This window comes from Cottoperca gobio, chromosome 20, assembly GCF_900634415.1.
Source record: "Cottoperca gobio chromosome 20, fCotGob3.1, whole genome shotgun sequence".
NCBI classification, from domain to species: Eukaryota; Metazoa; Chordata; class Actinopteri; order Perciformes; family Bovichtidae; genus Cottoperca; species Cottoperca gobio.
The window spans coordinates 14,112,811-14,128,031 of NC_041374.1; the positions used below are offsets into that span (position 1 = coordinate 14,112,811).

At 39.0% G+C, this 15,221-nt stretch overlaps 1 long non-coding RNA gene across 1 annotated transcript; it reads right to left on the minus strand.

The window, feature by feature from the left end:
- Positions 1-1,110: 1,110 nt before the first annotated feature.
- On the minus strand, positions 1,111-12,391 carry LOC115025591 (uncharacterized). Its single transcript, XR_003834221.1, has 2 exons — positions 12,117-12,391; positions 1,111-1,727 (listed from the first exon to the last, which is right to left on the minus strand). It is a non-coding gene; the product is annotated as an uncharacterized LOC115025591 (long non-coding RNA).
- Between the last annotated feature and the right edge of the window lie 2,830 nt (positions 12,392-15,221).

Here is a 15,221-nt window from a genome sequence, read left to right on the forward strand (position 1 = left end):
CAAGTGATTCGTTGAACACCCTACTAGTATACTTTTTCATGATATTCTAATATTTAGAGATAGGATATTTGAGTTTTCTTAAGCTGTATGCCATAATCAGCAATATTAAAATAATAAAAGGCTTGCAATATTTCAGTTGATTTGTAATGAATCCAGAATGTATGACATTTTTGTTTTTTTAAATTGCATTACAGAAAATAAAGAACTTTATCACAATATTCTAATTTTCTGAGACAGTCCTGTATGGGGTAAATGATTGTGCATTGTTTTATAGAACACAGTCCAGAGCTATCATCAATCATGGCAACAATTCAATAATCATTTAACTGTTCATGGAATGATATAGAAGAAAAATATATAATACATATGCATTATTTTAAAGTGAGCAGTTAAGGCCAAAATCAGCAGTTTATTGTCTGAGCTTTCCTCTCTAATCACAACTTTGTAGGTATTTTTATCCAGAATAATATTTCAGTACAATGACTGCCCTTTAAATAGGTTTCTGGTAGAATTTTTTTGTTCCTGTATTGAAGTGATAGCTGATAAACTTGCTAGTCTTTAAGATGCTCGGAGGTGGATTCCTATAGACCTTTCAATTTGTTCAATCTGGTTTATCTTGTATCATGTCATTGTTCAAATAACAAGCTCCACAGGAAGCTTAACGCTTCAATATCACATCCTCAGGACGACCAGATGATTTTGTATATTTTTTTTACTTTACTTTTCTAAACTTGTCTTTTTCAACAATTGCAACTTTTATTTATGAGATTAATTAAATCAAGCAGGGTTCTAATTTCAAATATGTCCCATCATGGATTCAGTTTAAAGTATTTGAAATGTGATCCTTGTTTTTGTGCCACCACGTGTGTAGTATTCACAGATGCCACACACACACACACACACACACACACACACTTATTCAATCTGTTATTTTAACAGAATAAAAGATAAATAGAGAGTAACAAAGTGCCCCTAAGGGGTAGTGATATTTTTGCCTTGCCTCGTCTATGACACCTTGATAAGGCAATTATAGAGTAATTACCTTAACAAGTGTCATTAGAGAAAATTATCCTAATTTTTCTGCTAAAATAACACCAAATCAGTAGTGAGTGAATTTTGGAATCTTTAATCAGCATCTCATTAGTTGCCTGATTTAGTCAGCCTTCAATGACAAATGCAATTAGTGCTACAAAACAACAAGAAAGTGACAACATAGTGCCAAACCAGGCAGATGAATCCGTCACATCCTTCGGAGTTTTCCCATGTTTCTTCAATTCATAATGGCTAATTATATTTGGAGAGTCTGTGTGCACGACTCCAGCAGCTCCTGAGATGCTATCCGTGGCCTGAGTAAAACAAAAGGTTCAAAGTCAATGGGAGCCACGCTGGGAGTGAGAGTTTGGAGAATCTCTCCTCCTCCAGCAAATGGGACAGATAAGCGGAAACGTTCTCTTCATCTCTTCTCCCAAGTTAGCTGGTGCAGCAAGGTCAGGTGAATGTGATCAGCCACTGTGTCTAAGCGCATTATCAGGTGAAATCTGTGGAGTGATGTGAGCGAACCGGGCCAGTCAGCTGTCTGGAAAAATCATTACGCAGAGCTGGACATTTTGGATAACTTTGGAGGCAATCGGCCGCATGGGATGCTGGCATGGATCTCTGCGTGACCAAAACGCCCTTGAATGAAACATTTCCTCATCACATCAGTCAGGAGCCTCATCGAGATTTGACTTGCAGTAGGAGAAAAGGTAAAGATGAGCTTAGGACTTTCAGTAAAACACAATGTAAAACCACTGCAGCACCTACATTGATATTATATGGTAGGAATGTGTTTTCACCAGGTATTTCTTGGCTTGGTTCTCTGTATACACTGGATTAAAGACCAGTGCTGGAATGTACCTAAGTATATTTGATCAAGTCATGTATTTAAAGCTGCTCGTTAGGGATTTCTATATTAACAATGTATCAATATGTAAGTAATATAATATGTATGTAAGTAAGTAAAGTAAAAGGTCACATGTAGTGACGAACCCACATCAGCTCTACAGGTTGAGGAGAGCGGTGAGGCTAAACAGAACAGGAACGTTTTGGGCCCGAAATAAAAAAACAAGCTAAAAGTCGTTTGTCACTATGATTAACAATTGTCACACACACAAAGTCATTTGATTCAATATAAAAATATTGATTATGCCTTCATTTAAAAAGAATCATAACTGGTATAAATGTTAATAAAATATAAATATAAAACACTAACCCTAATACTCATTATTTAATATATGTTTTACACCTACTTACATCCGCAAAAGAGGTTATGTTTTCAGATCGGTATATTAGTTTGCTTTTCTAATAGTGCCCTTTTAGTTTTCACTGTGAACTTATTTGTGCTCATCCAGTTTTTCTTGTGTTAATAAAAATATATATTTTTTATGTTCATTTCATTTTTTATATGGATTCAGAAAGACTACTTTGTGCCAAGGTAATATCTAATGGGGATTCAAAAAACCTGCATGCAAAGCACATCACATCTAAAGAAAGTTCCATCAGTTCCCTTCAATCATTCGGCAGCAGACAGGAAGCAGATGGGTTCCGTTACCCTTAAAGTCACCAAAGTCAACTTCTTTAATTTCTTTCTTTAATGTTTTAACATCATGCAAACTTTAACTGGGAATTCATAATTAGTCTCATAATCATGGCTCATTAATTATAAGCTATAATTAGTCAGAGATCAGCCTAATGATAAGACACAATTATGTTTCCAGATGCATTGTTTATAATCAAGCCCTAATATTCAAACACAGCCCAGTGAGTGTCACATGTAAACTGTCTGTCATCATGAAGTAACTTCCAGCGTTTGTGACCCTCTTTAAATACATTTCACAGCGTCCGCTTGTGTGCACGACACGCGTGTGTCTCACTGCGGGTGTGTGTGCGTTAAGTGTGATGAGGTATAGTTATAGTCCCATACATAAACTGGACGTTTGAAGTAAAATAGCATTTAATGACTTATTTGAAGTATTTGAATTGCAAAAGGGGATGAAAGATCCCTTTGAGGGAGGAAATGCCATATTCCAATCAAACATTTCACTGTTGCGAAGGTTAATGAATGCCATTAGCCCAGCGCCAATAAATTCAGACTTGTACTTTCACAAGATGCATAAATTAGATAATGACCCAGAATCCAAAGCTTCATACGGGGGAGAGGGAATGTATGACAGCAACACAATTACATGCCTGTGGAAGAATCGGCTGCTAAATGGAGACAATTTGACAAGCTTCAACAACTGGAAGTTTCCATCAGCTTTTACTTCCTTCTACACTAGCTACAACATCAATAAGTGTTTTTTATTTTTATGCGTTAAAAATACTTATCAGTTAAACATTTGCTTCATTAACATATATTTACAAAATGTATCCTAATCGTAGCTCATCTCCAGGCACATTAGCGAGATTCATTACCAAACTGAATAATACCACAGCAAAATGTTACCAATTCCACCGATTGGTTTGTTGCATGACTGAATGGGTGACAATATTTATTTTCAGAGATATTACAATAATTATTAACCAATTTGCACTTTATGTTTCCTGTGAGATGCTAATCCATTTCTCATTTAGTTGTAGCCTTTTGGCTAATGGCTCATCACTTCTAAAAGTGTCCTGCTTGGCACTAATAAGGTCTGACGTAAGCATTTTCTATACTTCATTACTCCTTTCAAATGATCATTGGCCTCCTTAATTAGATGATAGTTGAATTATAGCCCCTCTGTAGACTGGGACCTTGAAAAGAAGTTGAGATCTGACAAATGATGATACCCCAGGCTTGAAAGCTAATGGACAGAAAGACACTTTGTTTTGGTTGGTGTTACTGGTCACTTTGAGGACATTTAACATGTGCATGTAAACTCTATTAGCATAACGATATACCTGTGGTCATTCATTATCAGTGACAAGAGATTCTATTCTCCTTGCAATTTACTTCAAGTAATAAAAAGATGGCAGCAGAGATGAAGGAGGAGACTGCGTTAATGTTGACTTCATGCACAGTGGGGTGGGATATTAAAAATCTCTGCTCTCACTTCTGCCTCCTCTCCAGGTTGAACAGTGTTATGGAGAATTCACTTCCAAACATACTGAATTGATAATACAAATGATAAAAAAAAAAAGTTTAGTTCCGTTCAAAAAGCTTTAAAATGTGCCAACTACTGTTGCCAAATACTTAAAGTTTAGTTAGGTTAAAGTTGAGACTACCTAAGGAAATGTATTGCCGTGCGTAACTGCAAAAATGTCACGAGATCACCAAAGTCAGTAGGCGTCATCCTCTGGGCACCATGGATAACTATCTGTATGCTAATCCATCCCATAGTTGTTGAGATAGTTCAGTCTGGATCAAGGTGATGGAATGACATTGTCCATCCCTAAAAACTATATCTATTCATGGATAGTGAAGAAGTTTACACTGGGATAGACTCAATGATCTTGACTAGACGGATGACTGGATGGATGAAGGATAAGGTAACACTAGATAATGTAATAATACTGTAAGTTAGGCCAATTTGTATTTTTCAGCTTACTGGTTTCAGTTCCAAAAAAGCAACAACCACTAGGCAGCATTTAAAAAAGCAGCAGTTCAACAACACACTTTAGGAGAGTTCGGTGCTCCTAGTTAACCCGACCTGCTACATACAGCTCCTGCTCCATCACGAAGGCACTACTATTACTCTTGATGTACACCACCACATCACTCCAGTAAGCAAAATCCTCTGAGACGGGTCTTTTTTCAGTGCTAACATGTGAAATATTGCTCTGCTGGGTGTTCACTCAGGCGAGCAAAAATCATTGCCTCTCTCTAGGTAAGGTTGACAGATGGCCATCCACACTGTGAGAAAAACAAAAGGCCTGGATGGCAGAGGGAAAAACCAGGTCGGCCCATGTTTTATTTTCCATCACTTTGTAAAACAGCCTCCATGGTTAACCCCGGATGCCTTTCTTTAGTTTTATTTAAAGGGAAAATTACAAAGAAAGCGTTTTTTGGGTGGAGATACTTTTAGCCTTTGCCAGACTGTTTTTCTCCCCTGGGGAAAAACATGATTTTGAGCTTTCCTTTCATGTTTTTGATTTGAAAACCGCATTAATATCTGGCAGGATATCTCTTACATATTCTTACACTTAATCAACACGCTTAGAAATGAACAACTTCAAACTGAAATGTAATTTGCATGTGTTTGCTTGTGCAGAATAATCAAATCATGTGGTATCAGGCCACGCATGAAGCATTGGAGACAGTGGTTTTGTTCAGTTGGAGGTAATTGCGCCCCTCTGCCATCTTTTTTAGAACAGAGTCTGACATAACCACTGGTTGTCGGCAATCTGACAAGTCTCAGATGAATCATTTTAATGTTAATTACATAGCAGCAGAAATAAATAAAAAAAAATCTTTCATGATGGGCAATGAAGGAAGTTAAAGATGTTGTGAAATGCACTAACCGAGCAACGAGCTGTGTTATTTATAAGTGTTACAGGCTAAACTTTCTTTTCAATTTGTTAGGTTAGTTTAAATTCAACTCTGTTACTATGGCCTATGGCCCTGGAAGAGCATAGGTCACATTAAGAGGAAGAAAACACCTTTTAAAAGCATATTTAGATGAGAGGTTGTCCGTTCTTTTTTCAATGTTTCCTGAAGTGCAGAAATTTAATCTTTACTAACGGCAGTACTGATGCCGAGGCTCGGTTATTGTTTTTCATGGATATTATTTACACTTAATTTGCAGAATAGAATTTATTGATTTGATAATCTACCTGCTGTGATCTCCTCAGAACGTCTACATAACTGCTGATCTCATTTTCAAACACTGCGACATGCTGGATTCTTAAAATGAAATGGAAGATTGATTTGGAGAGTATGATGAAAAGGGGTCACTGGAACATTTCTACTGGAACACAGAAACATAATATATAATATTAATGTTGAATATCTGGCGGATTTTATGCAACTTTAAAGTAAGCCTGATTTATTTTACTTTATTCAAAATGCTAGCCCTCTTGCTAACCCAAGTGTCTTTGATGGCAGATTAGACATCTTTATCTTGAATCTAACAAATCATGATGTATATTATTTACATATAATAAAATAAGTGACCAAGACATTTCCATACAACCATCACAAACTCACAGCCAGCAGAGTGACATACTGAAAGCTAACTAGCCATCATTGTTGACCCAGAATCTGTTGTCAGTAAAAGTTATTGTACACGCAACAAAAATTGACAACACTGTACATACAATACATGTATTAATATGAAGGAAATGTCTGACTCTTTAGCAGCTGAATGCTGTGCTATGTCCTCCTGCCATTTGGCACTGGGCTAGAAGTGTACAGTGGCTTGATCATAACTTTTTCACTGAAAACAGCTGCTTGCTGCTGGAAACAATTAAGGTGGATGAGAGCAGTGATACTGAACCAAAACAATAAAGTTGTGGACCGTAAAACCAAAAACAATTAGTTGAAAGATGCTAAAAACTCTATATAGCCCTAAAGAGCACGGCAGTCGGGAGCGGTTTGTCATTATGAGCAACCGCCTTCACTTTACATTTGATCCTAAACTAAAATATTGAGTAAAGCACCTTGAAAGTAGTACTTTATTTTGAACAGTAGATACATTGATAAAACGTCCAGTAATAATATAACATAGTATTGTTCTGCAGTGTGCCTAGATTAAAATCAGTGTTGTACCTCCACCTTGGAAAGCAGCACCAGCTATCCATCAGTGAAAGATGGATGCTGAAGTCTGATGGGTGACATAAAGATGACCAACTCTTGCTCGGCAGTGATGGAGATGTGCCGTCGCGTTGATGCGTCAGCTTGCAATACTGGTGTAAGCAAAATGGACTGGATGACTGTAAACGGAGGTGTCGAGCTGTAAGTCTGCATATAGACAGGGTCACTTCACCTGGTTACTGAGGGCGAGAAGCTGCTCAGTCAACCCTGAAAGCATGTGTGCTGGATGATTCGATCTGCTGAGGAGGAAAACCCATCACATGGAGGAGGAGTTCACTCCGGAGGTAGGGTAGTTGAAACTTAAAGATTGAGGTGCTTGAAACTCATACAGGATTAAAAATAACACTGCGAGCTGCTGCAGCACAGAGGTATCATGTCATGCTGGGCACTCACATTCACTGTTAACCTCCCATGTATCTTTTATTCTCACTGCTGTGCTTCACTGTCCATCACTCTCAGCACTTCTTCTGGGTGGTCATAACTCATGCAGAGTTGTGTTGTAGAAGAAGCCTCCTGTCCCCTGGGATCAACTCCATGGTATCCCCCTCAGCATTGATTAGCACGGTGTTACACTGACATGGACAGAGACAGATAGAGTCTCCCGGATCTGTCCGCCTGATAATCCCCACTGCCAAAAGAGGGGAGGACGTTAAACCAAACGGGCACAATGTGTTCCGAACATCTCTGCGGCTAATGTCAGGAGGAGGCGTTTCGACAATGAGGAAATGAGGAGGTGACCCGTCGAGGCCACGATGCATATTGCTTTGACCCTCCCACTTGGCCCCGCCATTGTTTTTCAATTAATCGCAGCCACTTTGCGGCGAACGACACTGACAGATGGCAAGGTCTTTGTCGGGGGTTCATGGGGGTGCGAGGCAGATAGTGCTTACTGGTGGGGAAAAGTGAATTTTGGGGCCAAATGATACACGCCCCTGAGTAGAGCCACTGAGGCAGATTTCTAAGTGCTGATCTATTCAAAGTGCAAGGAACCAGGAAATAAGGTGGAGGTGTCTCTACAGGTCTAGAGGATATTACTCCGCTATGTCAAGGGACAGTTTTCCATGATGAAGAGATGTAATTTAAGTATCATCATAGTTAATCAATTAGTCTTTTAAACTTTTATTGCAGCACACAGCACTCAGTGCTTCAGAAGATCAAAAACTGTACACATGTATATAGTGCTTTATGTTGAAAAATAAATACAACCATTTTTAGAAATAGTTATAATTACTCCAAACAAATAAGACCAATGCAATTGCGTTGCTGCTTCTTATCAGCCATCTGACTTTTGTGTTGCCAATACAAAGACAGAAGCCCCGGAAAATCGACTGCTTTGCTTTACCTTCTTAAATTACCTTTTTTCCTTTCGTAAATCTGTATAGTCGAGCAGTACCAACCCACAATCCAACTTCTCATACGTCTCTGTAAAAACAAAAAAATATATATTTTCACATAAATAAGGATAACAAGTTGTTCGGAACTACAAATATAAATGATCGGCATCTTAAGTATAAATCTCAGTTGTGTCACCAAGCCAGTGAGCCTTGTAGCTGTGATGTATTACTAAGTGACTTGTGTTGTTTAGTTGTGGAACCATTTCAGCATGAGTTGACTAAATGCAACTAATTAAATCCAGTGGGAGGAGACAGTATGATGCATGTGGGGATCAAACTATTGCTTTACGAGGGAAAAATATATTACAACAGCTTTAACAACAAGTTATCTAAACATAAAATCACCACAAACCTAATGGAGAACAAACATTATAACCAACAAGTGTTGGACTTTTATTCTAAAGTTTTGAGATGTCACAAGTGGTCAAATCTCTGGCTCAAAACACAAAAAGCAAATTCAGAAAACTCAGTTATTGCTGGTTTAAGTATTGTTAGATATACAAGGTAATACGGAGATGAATGCAGTTGACCCTCCGCTGTCTCTGGACACCAGACTCCAGTGCTGTTGAGGGCCAGTCCACGCCAATCCCTCTCCTTTATGGCCCACTACAGCACTGGCAGATGTGCTGTTAAGTAGCTCTCAACGATTGTTAGTGGAGCCCTAACTTCTCCCTGGTGCTGAGCTATTGATTTTGCATTAGATAAACATGAATCTTGTAAATAAGAGGTGAGCGTGGATCCATTGACCCTCCCCATTGTGCTTTAAGGGACATAAATGCATAGAGAGAGCGAGAGAGAGCGAGAGCGAGAGAGAGGGGGAGGGAGAGCTTTAAACATTACCGACAGAATGAACGGAGCTTCATTTGAAGCGTAATTATCTTTCCCACTGAAGTGCAGTGAGGGGACAAATGGGAGCGCTAGAGGTGACAGATTCTCTACTGGTGGACGACAAAGGTCAAACCTCCGAGCTAAAAGACTATAGTGAGGAGAAAAATAGAGAGTTATGATGACCAACAAATGCAATTTTTGGCTAAAAATCAAAGCTGCCGGCAAGATTTAAATGTTGATGAATACTTTTTGCAAAGAAAAAGATTGGGGTCAAGGTACTTATTACTATATAAGATCTTTTTGCGTGGTCTTTACAGTTAAAGTAATAGGAGGCAGCATCGCGTATGAAGATTTTCAATGCACGACAGAACAGCTGTGTTTACTGTTTGCCATCCTCTATAAGCAGATAAATAGAGGATAGAGAATAGGCCTTCCGGGCTTTGTTGTATGAATTATACGTCAATGTCAGGGATGAGAGTCTCACCAGAATGTCAATATATACCAGTTATGGTTCTGATATAATCCAATAATCTAAATCTACTGTATGTGATATGGACATAAAACAATAGCTCGGTGCTGTGACTCTTGGCTTACTACCAGAGATTTTCATCAGGGCTTTAATGATAGCAATAATGTTCTGAACACCTGCGAGGACAGAAATTCATTTAGAAAAGAGTAAAAAAAAAAAGCCCTGGTGGTGTTTCATCCATCTGTTTTTTGCTGTAGTGAGGAATTCATGAAAAAGTCTCTAACAAGTCTGATTTATGTTTATAGGCTTCTAAACAGACAGGTAGTCAGTGGAGCTCTGGGACCGCTAAACAGAAGTACATAAAAACAATGGAGAAGGGATTGGATCAGCTCAGCTGAAACACATTTGTCCTGGGGGGAAAAGCCTCTTTGGCAGCAAAAAGAACAGCGGCAGGCACAGACAGTATATCTGGGAAATGGAATCCTTTGACCGTTTATTAATCAATAAACACATTGGGTTGCATCAAAGCGTGACGCATTTTGGTCTGTTTTTTAATGTCACTGATTAATTTTACCAGGGTCCTTCGGTGCTGCAGAGGGCTGACAGCTAACAAATTGTGCGTGAGCCTGTGTGTGGTTAAATCGGATATAATAAATACTTCATTGCTGTAAAGAACAAGGATCAGAATGGGCACCACATTATCAGCTTAACATTCCTCATTATAATATACAGTTATAATTTTAATTCAAGCCGTGTGGACAGCACATGAAACACTCAGTCTATGTTTTTGTTGGCTCAGTTTTTAGATGCAGTGTGCTTGTTGACATCCAAAGCCCCTCTATCTCCTGAATCTTGAGGCATGTAAGTTGGAGGTTGGATGAGATTGAAAGTGAAAGCCTTCCACTTTTATTTAACCCTGTCCCTCTGATTCAATATGAAGCCTGCCTGTGTGCAGATGATAACTGAGAGCAAAAGGTTGACATCAATAGGACTGACTGACTGTCTCCGCTTGTGTGTGTACGAGTCTGTCTACATGCATGTTCGGGGGTGTTTATGATTACAGATGAGCGTCCGAGTTAGTGTATATATGCATGTGTGCGACAGCAACACCCCAGACAGAGAGGGCTGCTGGCACAGAGCCGGTCTGTCAGTGAGTGATTAGTGAAACCTGCTACACGAATAATCCTCCTGTAATAGTTCTCAGAAGATGGCCTATTCGATTATTGGAATTCATTGGGGCCTCTAATTACATGTGCCAGGCATTTCCAGGCTAATTTGTACCTCCATCCCGTTTAGCATTTCAAAGTGGCAAATCGTTCTTGGCACCCTATTAGACATCTCCTATTCCTGACGCATTATGCTCTGCAGCCTGAGCCGCATCAATAAGGAAGTATTTTAAAGAACGTTGAAATAAAATAACTGATTAGTTGCACATGGACACTAAGGAAATCAGGATGGAAAATATAAATTTGTCTTATGAATTCAATTACAACCTTCTTTTCCCTTTCAACCCTTAGATGCACAGATGGGTCAAACATTACTTGTCTGTTTTCTTCCAAATAAATCTGAGACGAAAATGTTTCTGCAGGTTATTTTCCAGGTATTCCTCAAAGTCCTTGCCTTTCGATCTAACGGTCTTTTTTCCCCCACTGTATTGCTTTTGTTGCCAGATGAAAGGAACTCCCACTCATATGAAAATCTAATAACATTCATCTCAAAGGGAGTTATTGAATTTTGATGTTCTCCCTATGAGCGCCATTTATATAACTTAGCAGGAAATCAAACGTCGTTTGAAAAGCCGAGGAATCAAACAGTGCTACACGGGCTTATCGTCCTCATCTACTCTTGAAATTTCATAAAAGTCAGCGATTGTTTCTCTATTTCCTCTTTCCTTCTTTTTTCCCCAATCACAAAATCCCCCAAGGCATAATTTTGTTATGTTTTTTTATTTCTCGTTCTGTTTCTTAAGACCTTTTTCTCTAATTGTTGATCCACTGCTATTACAGCCATGAATTACTCCATTTCCTCCCTTCTGGCCGTAGATGCTTAAAATGATTATTTTGCCTGCCTACACTGATAAGGTGAGAAAGCCTATCTGATGGTGCTTGCTGCGGAAACATGATTAGATCTAAGCTATAAAGTCACTTTAGTCTTTTCTAAAATAGCCACGAGGCAAAAAGTTCTCACCGTAGAAAAATGTAATCTACAGGACAAAACGGTCAAACAATCCTCTATACATTGTTGAGTCTTGCATGAGCTCGGAAACATGGTGATATTTTTCAAGCAACACACCTTTTGTTACTTTGTTACAATTGTATCAAACAAAAATATTAACTTTTTGACAGAAATACCTCAAGACAGGTCTGTTCTGTTAGGGGGGGGGGGGGGGGGGGGAAGTATAAACCATTTCTCTTATTTTCAGTAGCAAATACAAAATAATGTGCAGTGCTTCTTCACACACAGCAGGTTTCATCATACTAATCAAAGCAGACTAGTCTTACCAGCTATTTGTTGGGTCAGCTAATACTACTAGCTAACATTTACCATTGTCAGATTCCCATCCATGGAGCACCACAGCTTTGGATACATATCTCACTTCACCATTAATTAATATAAACGTATCATGTATTGATGATAATTTAGAAATACTTACCTTACCACATGTCCCTCAGAGTTAATTTCACAGCGAGCATTTTTTACTTGCCGTGATACAAAAAGCACAGGTGTAATTAATAATGTTGATGGCTCCATTCTATTCAAGCATCCCAGTAGACTTTAAACTTTTAAGATTAACTGTGACCAAAACACGCTGTATTCTTTATATGAGAGAATGGGGATACATAATATTTTTAACCTCCTCTCTAATGTTTTTGCTTGTCCACAAAGTTAACCGAGTTAAAGTTTCTTCTCCAAATCTTTTCTTCTTAGTTTTTTTGCTTCTTGTTGTTTAATACGCCAGGTGCATCTCGTTGAGTAATTAGTTCAATGTCTACTGATTACATCCACCTGTTTGACATTAAACATGTTCAAAAAGGGTTTGGAGCCTGCTTTGGTTTATTGTTGTGTCTTTTCTAACTGCAGATTTCACTGTTTGTTTCTTCCTCACAGCGCTCCTCAACCTCTTTTCCAATGTTAGCTTCTACCTGGTTGAACATTAGCAGCTAAAGAGCCAAGTATTCTTCTCTGGAGTTGGTTGAGGCCAAAAGGATAGTGAATATTGGACTTTCATTGATCAAGGGACCAGAAAAACAACTCCAAATGAATGCTTACTATAGGCCTATGCTGCAACGGGTCTGCCAGATGTATACACAGGCCATTGTATGCTAATGCTAACCATATCAATGTTTTGCTGTATTATGTCAATTGTGTTTGATAAAAATAAGATTAAAGTATCTTAACAAATGCATTTTAACTGCACAATGAATGAACCATTAAGAAAACATCTAAATAATGACACTTTTAAGTGGTCGGCCATTATGCTACAGCAAGCATGCAGCCACTTATGCTAGCAACTACACTGTGCTTTTCCGCTGACAAGATTGTCAAAACAGCCTCCATTGTTAAACATCTTACTTCACAGTTATGTACTAGCACTGGGCTTCACTTTAACTTTGGCTCCAGCCTATATTCCTGTGAGTGGACACGATGGTGGTCTTTCTTGTGGCCGTGGGGGTAGAGCAGCCAGACTTTGACTTCTGGTTCAAGGTTAATGCCTGTTGGCTCACCTCTGGACACACACGGATGTGATTGATGCATGCTCAGTTGCTATGCTCGAGGGATTAACACTACCCGAATAACAGCAGCGTTTACATTCAGTGACCTCTTGCATCACCTTCCCACTGCGGCATGGATTACTGTCACATACGTTGCCATTCGTGTTCCTTGTCTACCTTTGTTTTCCAAACAGAATACAAATTTCTTAAGAAGATGAGGATTGACAGAGGGCTTTGTCTGTAAAAAATGAGAACCAGGGACTGTTTTAAGGACATTAATTTACCTAAGTTCCTCTTATTCCTTAAAAGATGTGATCTTAGTTAGGCCGAATGCAAATTATGACAGATAGCCTTTGTTCTGGCTTACTGAGCTATTAAAAAAATAATATGTTCCAGAAATTGTCACTCGAGTGATGCTGCATGTATTCCATCTCATAATGCGTATAAAAAGTAAACTGGGCCTTTGGGCAATGGACACACTGCATGTGTATTGCACCACATGAGAGTTGATCACAGGCCATCTGGTCAGGCCCAGCAACAGCTCTGCCTGAGGCAAACTGTACAAGCAAGTCATTTATAAGTGTTGCAGGTGGTCCCACACGTCCTCAAACACTGTAATGAGTAATGAGAGTTAGTCCATGGAGGATCTGTCTTCCAGCAGGGGCTGCAAATGCAAGGACACCACATTCACTAGCAGGTAGTTTGATAATGCAATATGTGAATATAACCAGTAGGCTATTTATTAATGGAAACCGTGACCTTCACTTATGTGATATATAGTCCATGTCCCTACAGACGTTTTGTTATATTATTGACTATTCAAATCTGATAAGTAATCATCTGCAGCATCTTTATATAAATCAATGTTTTGCCCATTTAGCAACCTTGTTGTTGCATAATGACCTTTCAGATCAGGGGCATCATGCAAGCCAAAATTCTGGGCTGGCAAAATTAGAGCGGGGAAAAAAAGAAAGAAAGTAATCTGTTTTTGCAATTGTCTGCAATTAGATATATATATTCAAATACTTTGTGGGGATTATTTCCGTGGATCAGTTTTTGTAGCCCATTAATCTCCCTTTTTATATTATGGTTAATACTGTATATATATTTATAGATTTCATAACAATAATATGTGCTGTCATGGTTATTGGAAATGATCAGGTGTTCACTCACTTCTACACTAGCTTCCACAGTGAGTGCTGACCTTTTTCTTGAAATAGATGAAAAAGAGATACATCTTTATTTAACTTAAAGGGGCAAACATTTACATAAAAGACTGTGCCTATATTTCTCAAATGCAATTAAGTTTGTATAACTATTTGCATTTCATTTTCACACATCTGAAAAAGGAATTGATTCTCTCCTTGTTAACAGAGTTGGAAACACTTTTGGAAGAAATGGGTGAAGAAATTATAGAAACTCTTGGAAACGGAAAATCCAAGGAAAAGAGGTCACAGTGCCTCCCACACTGTTTGACTGACAGCTGATCTCTGGCAAGTTCAGTTCAGACACTGCACAGCGTGGAGCCAGAAAAAGAGGAAAACATACGAACAGAAAAACAAATTGTGTGGATTTCTACTACATAACCACTCAAAAAATCCATTGATAAAAGAAAACCCTCAGCACCACTGCTGCTACACAGTGCAGAAAGTTCTGCAGCATACATCAGAGCAGAGTATATTGGGATCATGGTGTCCTTCCCTCCTCTGCCACAGTCTCCCACTCTTCTATATCTGAGGACCTAAAGACTGCTGTCCCTGGCTAATAATTGCTGACACACCAAAGCCAACATAGCCCAGCGAGCCTTTAATAGTTTTCATTTTTCTTCCTTACAGGATGGCCTCTGAGGTGCCATCATGAATGATCAGCACACAGCACTGCAGCTCCCTGTGCAGGCAGCATCTCTCTCTCTCTCTCTCTCTCTCTCTCTCTCTCTCTCTCTCTCTCTCTCTCTCTCTCTCTCTCTCTCTCTCTCTCTCTCTCTTTCCCTGATCCTGTAGCCGTCCCAGACATCTCTCAGCTCTCAGGCCATTACTCCCTCTGTG